Here is a 7,595-nt window from a genome sequence, read left to right as displayed (position 1 = left end):
ATGGCAGTTTCACATTTGCACGACAGAAGCAGTTGCTCTGCTACCAAGGGGTGACCCCCGGAGATGCAGAGGCAGGTCAGTTCTCATTGCACAGGAAAGATGTACGGCATGTTGTCATGACAACAGCGGACCAATGAGAATGGAATTGAAAGCACCAGGTGAAAAGGAACCGCCCCCAGGTACACGGCATAAATGAGAGTGATTTACAGATATTGAGGACTGTTTTCATGTGACTCCGTCAGGAGGAGCGTGGATCAGTCCGCTGTCAGCTGCAGTGTTATTGTGTTTGTTTTGTCTGATTGTCTTTGTCTTATCATCTTCATCACTGCTGTTGCATTAAACCTTGACCAATTCTCAATTTGACCCCCAGCCTCCTTTTCCTCAGAAATCCGAACGAACGCGATTTAAGTTATGAATTTCTTACACTAGCTAACTGGACAGCTGTAACACAGAGGTGGAAAGAACAAAATAAATTATTTTAATGTATTTATAGTATTTTAACATGTGCTTGGTTATGTTCCGAATGGCGTTTTGTATTTCACGACATTACAAATCCTATCTGTTACTGAGTTAAAAAAAACAAAAAAAACGTAGACTAACAAAAGCAGAAAGGAAGAAAAAAACAATGCGCCCGGAACAACTACACCAGACCTGGGCATTCTTTTTTTGACCTAATGTCTGTCTCTTTCACTCCTTGCCTGTGTTCTTCTCCACTAAGACATATTGTCAAACATGTAATATATTGACCATTTTAGTTTTTCCATATTAATAATATTAAGAAATTAATCTGTATCATGTGGCTCCCCCTACACTTTCACCTGATGTTGGACCTACCTGCCTTCCCTTGTCTTTCCTGATCCACCATCCTCACACCTAAATGAGCACCAGATAAGACCAGCATTATACAGTAACAAGCATAGTGTGGGCGCGCTGTGCATAAGCCTAGGCACGTTTTACAAAAATGTTAATGATAAAATAACAATGAAATGCTACGCTATTGACTTTACAGTAGGTTTTTGTTGTTGGTCAATGGCGCGATCACTTCCCGCTGCCTTAAGATAGCAATACGCCAAGAATTCACCTGAACTCACGTCCCTGTAAGACCAGCACGTCCATGGGCGCAAAGATGGGTGCAGGTGCACTTGTTATTCAAACTTTGTGGGCACCGGACAGGACATTAACAATGTTCTGGGTACAAGATAGGGCCCTCAATGTGCATTCATGTTGCAGAAATGCTTGTTACTAAATTAGCTCTGAGGAGCTTATTCCCCAGAGCCGTTATTTTTCTCACCCCTCAGTTTTCCACCTAAATCATGGTTGCAGCTGTAGCCGTGGTCCTGCTCAGAGCTGAATGCTTGCTCTTCGGGGAGTTACTGGAATTAGGTGACACCTTTTTTGAAGGGGTGTGTGTAAGACTGACATGACATTATTATGACATGACACCTGTCATAAACATGAAGGAGTCATTTTGAGTGTTCATGACTGAAAGTGACAAAGTAAATTATGACACTTTTAATGTAAAGTTAGCATTGTTCGAGACTTGACTTTAACAAAGACAACGATCTCTGTGTTATGACAACTTGACTATTAACCTAGTCACATAACTTGTTGTAAATTTGTCTTGACAAGCCCAATTATCATACTTAAGCTTTATGTGTTAACATTACATTAAACTGTAATTAAGCTGTTGGTTTTTAAGGTGAAGAAATGTACCGCCCTACTCTGCCTCTAATTTGCTAACCCTGGTTTTCTTACCCTAACCAATCTCACTCCTGATGCCTAAACCTAACCAATCAAACCAACGAAGGCAACGAGTAGGGATGGACTTGTTGCAGACATTGGTAAGTGTTTACTGCGTTCAGTTGGGTTTCCACCAGGCAGCTTCAGAGCGATGGATTGAATTCAAATTCATTCACTCACTGCTGTTTTGGTGTCGCCAGGCAGGGAATAATAATAATAATAAAAACGGCCTCCAAGACTTACGGAGGAGGCCAGTTTACAATGGGAATGCACTAACATTACCAAGATGATTTTCTTTCTTGATATAAACAGCTCTTTGCAGCCCAGAGTTGCACGAAAGTAGAATGAAGATATCCAGGATAAGTGAAAAAACTTGACTTAGTTTGATCCGCTCATTGCGGCTTAATCGGTTGCACGTTCCCCGAGCAAGGATAAGAAGGTGAAGCTATGTCAAGCCAGGGGTAGATAGCTGGGATAAGTGCATGTTCACGGCTTTCTTAAATAGACCACGTATTGATCCCAGATTTGTTGATGCAGAAATGGAGAAGACGCATGCGGCATAGGTTTCACCCAATGAGCAGCAGCTTCTAATGGAAATTAACGAGGAGGTTGAACACATGCTATGCAAAAACGGAACTACGGCTGTTATCAAACAAAGAGAAAACAGCCTAACAGACTATAGTGGACCAACTGAATGTTTAAGGATTTAAAAATATCTACTTAGCCTACTAGTCACTCCACATTTTTACAAATTTGTAGGCTACACTGTTTTATTGGTTTTTAATATGCTTGTTTTATGTGTTGGTTTTTATTGCTGTATCTGTTTTTATGTGCTAAATGTGCTGGTTTTACTGTAAAGTGGAAGAAAGTGGATTTTTCAGATGAATCTTCTGTTGAATTACACCACAGTTGCCGCAAATATTGCAGGAGACCTACTGGAGCCCGCATGAATCCAAGAAAACAGTGAAGTTTGGTGGCAGAAAAATCATGGTCTGGGGTTACATCCACTATGGGGGTGTGCGAGAGATCTGCAGGGTGAAAGGCAACTTAAATCGTCTCAAATACCAAGAAATCTTAGCTACCTCTTATATTCCCAACCATAAAAGAGGCCAAATTCTCCAGCAGGATGGTGCTCCATCGCATACTTCCATCTCCACTTCAAAGTTCCTCAAGACGAAGAAGATCAAGATGCTCCAGGATTGGCCGGCCCAGTCACCAGACATGAACATCATGGAGCATATGTGGGGTAGGATGAAAGAGGAAGCATGGAAGACGAAACCAAAGAATATTGATGAAGAGGCATGCAAGACTTCTTCCTGATGACTTCATCAATACATTGTATGAATCCTTGCCAAACCGCATGGATGCAGTTCTTCAAGCTCATGGAAGTCATAAAAGATATTAAATTTGGATCTCACAGCACCACTATTTAATTTGCTGACATATTTTAGTATTTGCAGTAAATTTGTTCAATTTCTGTATAGGCGACACAACTTTTCTCTTGCCAAAATTTGACCTTTCTGTCTTGTTTAAATAATAAATCTTTTTTTAGTGAAACTAATTTATTTTAGTGCATTGAACATCATTTGGGAGGGTTTTAGCTTTTCATATGAGCTATTTCTTACACCAATTGATTAATTAAAAGTCAGGTTAATAGCAGGTGTTTCTACAAAATAGATAAGCAACAAGACTTTTTTATCAGGGGCTGTACATGCTTGATAACAATAGTGACAAGTAATGCATGTTAATGCTACCTTATATTTACCAGTTGTTATTTTACCTTAATAAAATTGAGATCTGTTGTTGATACCAATAGGGTTTAACCTAAGGTGACCTGATTTCTCAGACAAAATCCGGGGACATTTTCAGCTCAGAAGCGTAAATACCTCGAAACACGTCATGTTTTTATTTTTGTAAAACTTAAAATGGGGACACTAGACCTAGAGCTGTTCTTATTAGGGGGCTGAGCCCCCCCCCCCCAAAGGTCTGATCCCCTGCAGCTACTTTATGCTTGTACTCCATACACCTCAGAGGGTTAATGTTGTAATGTTTACTGAACTACATTTATCAGATTTATCTGACAGCTTTTGCTTTATTGGTTCAGGCTTGTTTTTCCAACAGCTTATTGAGTATCGGATACAATAAAAACTATTGAGGAAATATTTTCCTTTGACATTGACCCAGTATTAAACGAGATCGCTGCAGTCAGCAGCTGGAGAACCAGCTACAATGTAAATTAATAGGATAATTGTCCAGCTTTTATTACGTTAATAAAAGTGCTCGTTTTGCTACTGACAGACTCTGACTAATATTCTAAGTGTCTGACAACATTAACCTTTCTGTTAAAGAGTAAAATCCTTTTTTAAAACGTAAAAGTCCGCAAAATTGCATTCGCTACACCCATCAGACTCCATGTAAATAATCAGTAATTTTAGCATCACAAAATACGGCTTTCTATAACCCCCCTGAGCTCTGAGCAGCGCTGCTCGATCGGCTCCGTTTGGTCAAGGTTTTCTTTCTTTCATTCCAATTTCGGGTTTGTCAGTCACACTGAAAACCGGGGACATTTCCGGGGACAGGTCTCCAAAACCGGAACCGGGGATGTCTGGTCACCCTAGTTTAACCAAAATCTTCTATCTAATAGCTATCAGCAACATTGATTTGCATTTAGCTAGCAGTAAACCCCACTTTAGCTACAAGTGTTCGCAAACACTACCTAGTCTGAGAAAAGTCTGTTAACATGAATATTTACAAGCCTCCAAGTTTGTTAGTAAATATATACACGATTCCATGGTAAACCAGAGTTATTGCATTGGTTATGTTTACCAGATTCTTGTCATTTATTGTACATGCTACCTTATATTTTCAAGTTTTTAGTTCAGCAACCTCAGTTTTGCATATTCTAAGCTAGCCGTAAACCCCCATTTGGCTGCTACATTCCCAGTGTTAGCAAACGCTAGCTAGCACACTTTAAATCCTACCTGTTGCCTTTCACCATCCACTTATTCAACTGCGGTCGCATCCCTTGCCATCTCCTTTTTCATCTTTTTTCTATTTTTAGCCCCGACAGCTTTTTTGCTGTAGGCCTATCCATCTTTTTCCATAGACGACAACTCACTACTCGGGAGGGTGACCATATTTTGATTTCCAAAAAAGAAGACACCCGAGCCGTCCTCGAGACACAAATTCAGACAGGCAGGTTAATGAACATGCTTTATTATGCCTCACTGGTACAAAAATAATAAATAAATAATAAATAAATAATGTAATAAAATATGTAACAACCTGGAACAAAATAGCTCTTTTCAAATAAATAAATAAATATGAAATAATGTTCTTAATATGACCTATTCTGTTGTGGTTTGGGGTTCTTGTTTAGGTTCATTTTCCCTTTTTCTTTGGCCTCCTTGCGTTTTTGTCTTTGTTTTCTCTTTGGTCTTATGTTGCCGGTCCTGTCTTGTGTTTCTCTGTACCTGTTTGTTCTGCTTCCTGTTTTTGATAGTCAGCTTCCTGTCTTGTCTTGTCTTGTCTAGCTTCACCTTGTTTGTCTGATTGTCCTGCCCAGCCCTAATATGATTCACCTGATGTGTCACCTGTTCCCCATTACCTCGTTACCTCGTGTATTTAACTCCAGTGTTTCGTTTGTTTCGTGCCAGATTCTTATGTCTCGTCCACGTGGTAGAGTCTTCGTTCCTGCCTCCTTCCCGACGTTCCCTGTGAGTTTTCCCTGGTTAGCCCTTTTGAGTTTTCCCTTTTACAGTCCACCCTGTTATTGTCTCCTTGCCCTGTGCCTGTTTTTGGGTTGTGGACTTTTTTTGGATTTTTGCCTTTTGCTCCCTGTTTCTGTTGAACTGTGTCAATAAAGCTGTTTGTGAAGCTCCCTCCTGCCTGCTCTCCTCTGCTTTTGGGTCCTCCTTCCCCCCACTCACCACAACACTATTCTGTGTCCGCTACAAAATCCAGCTTCAACCAAATATCTCTCAATGTAATAAGATCAAGTTTTTCAGTGTCCATGTGAGCTTTGAGCTCTTCAGCACCTTTTATTAGACACTGAAGCAAATGTGCTAGCTTTACACATGGTGCACTCTACCTCCCACTTATCCCGACCGGGACGATATGTGGAAAGGTTTTTTTTTTTTTTGCAAAGCTACTTATTTGTTTTTACTGTGAAGCTGCATTTATGCTTTGGCATTTTCCACTGTCTGAGCTGCTCCCTGTATATGCGCGTTGCAAAGCTGCCCACAAGGTAGCCTCTTGGGAGTTACGTCACGTAAAGTACCGTAGTAGGAAATGCAGGAATGATTTAGAAATGCACAACACCAGCTACATAATTGAAAATAATGTAGCTAGCTAGCTGTTAATGGTACTCAATGTAGTTCATTTTTTTAAATTTTGCCATCGCTTTGGCGCCCCTGGCCCCATGGTGCTGCGCCGCATATGGCGCATACCCACGATTTGCACCACTGGGTAAAGTGGTGTGCTTAGTTTGCGGAGAACAGATTGCTGTGTTAAAGGATTATAATTTGAATCGCCGTGCTACAATACTAAACATGCAGAGAAATACAACTTGACTGATGCAGAGCGGGTACGGACATCTGAAGCTTTGGTATTTAAGCTGCAAACGCAACAAGGCTTTTTTAACAAGCGTCAAGACCAGCTTTGTGAAATCCCACAAAATCTCCATAAATAGTAAGCCATTTCCTGAAGGGGAGTTTATTTTAGTGTTTGGTGGACTTGCTGCAAATATGCCCAGAGAAAAAAAGATACGTTTGAGAACGTGCTTCCTGACTTAAAATTAATATTGAGCAGAACTGGGTTTAGCCCTCCACGACAGTACCTGTTTTTTATGTGACCCCTTGGAGAAAATTAATTGCCCACACCTGTTGTAAGCAGGCTGTATGTAGGAGACTGGGTCACTTCATTTGTAAACATCTATTTAGCTCATACGGGCTACTTAGGTGTACAGAAGCTAGTTGCTATTCTGGGCTGTGAACATTAGAGCCTAACGCATTTATTCAATTCAATTCAATTCAATTTTATTTATAGTATCAATTCATAACAAGAGTTATCTCAAGACACTTTACAGATAGACCACACTCCAGAATTTACAAGGACCCAACAGTTCTAGTAGTTTCCTCCAGAGCAAGCAACAGTGCGACAGTGGCGAGGAAAAACTTCCTTTTAGGCAGAAACCTCGGTCAGACCCAGGCTCTTGGTAGGCGGTGTCTGACGGGCCGGTTGGGGTTAGAATGAAGAGTGGCAATAACAAAAATAGAAAAAAATTGTAGTTTGTAGCAGTTCTTTGTAGTAGTTCATGGCATAGCAGGACGCTGTGCGGCATTACAAGGCACAGCAGGACGTAGCAGGACGTAATTTATAGAGTCAAAACACGTCGTTTGGCCTTGAGAACGCTGCACGGCCAGTTGAGTTTTATTCAATCCGAGCACGGATATTGACTCGTATTATTCGTATAATACTTGTACTCGGCAAAAGTGCTTCATCCGTAATGGATACTCGTTTCAGCCGTATACTCGGATCACCCCTAGTACTTTCACTTTCAATTGATTGTTTGGAAACGTTTTATGGGATGGTCTGAACTAAAATTGCACATAACTTTTTAAGGGTCTTAAATGTCATGTGTGACGTGTTATCCCAGGAAGCACAGATACATCAGCACGACGTATGCAAAAGATTGCTTAATCTGCAATTGATTGTGGGTCTTTCTGAAGCGTATTTTATTGAGCGTCTGGGCGTCTTATTATTATTGTTTTATTATTGTCCCGTCTCATGCCCAGATGTGTCCAACGGTAAGTACAGAGGGTCTGGATGTTATTGTTGTGTCCCTGATGTTAACA

The 7,595-nt window shown here is 40.7% G+C and overlaps 1 long non-coding RNA gene across 1 annotated transcript; it reads right to left on the bottom strand.

Moving 5' to 3' along the window:
* Nucleotides 1-668: 668 nt before the first annotated feature.
* Nucleotides 669-4,810, bottom strand: LOC116690276 (uncharacterized). The gene is made up of 3 exons (XR_004332220.1): nucleotides 4,722-4,810; nucleotides 835-873; nucleotides 669-713 (listed from the first exon to the last, which is right to left on the bottom strand). It is a non-coding gene; the product is annotated as an uncharacterized LOC116690276 (long non-coding RNA).
* Nucleotides 4,811-7,595: the final 2,785 nt, after the last annotated feature.

This window comes from Etheostoma spectabile, chromosome 5, assembly GCF_008692095.1.
Source record: "Etheostoma spectabile isolate EspeVRDwgs_2016 chromosome 5, UIUC_Espe_1.0, whole genome shotgun sequence".
NCBI lineage: Eukaryota > Metazoa > Chordata > Actinopteri > Perciformes > Percidae > Etheostoma > Etheostoma spectabile.
This window is presented reverse-complemented; position numbering and strand designations above follow the sequence as displayed.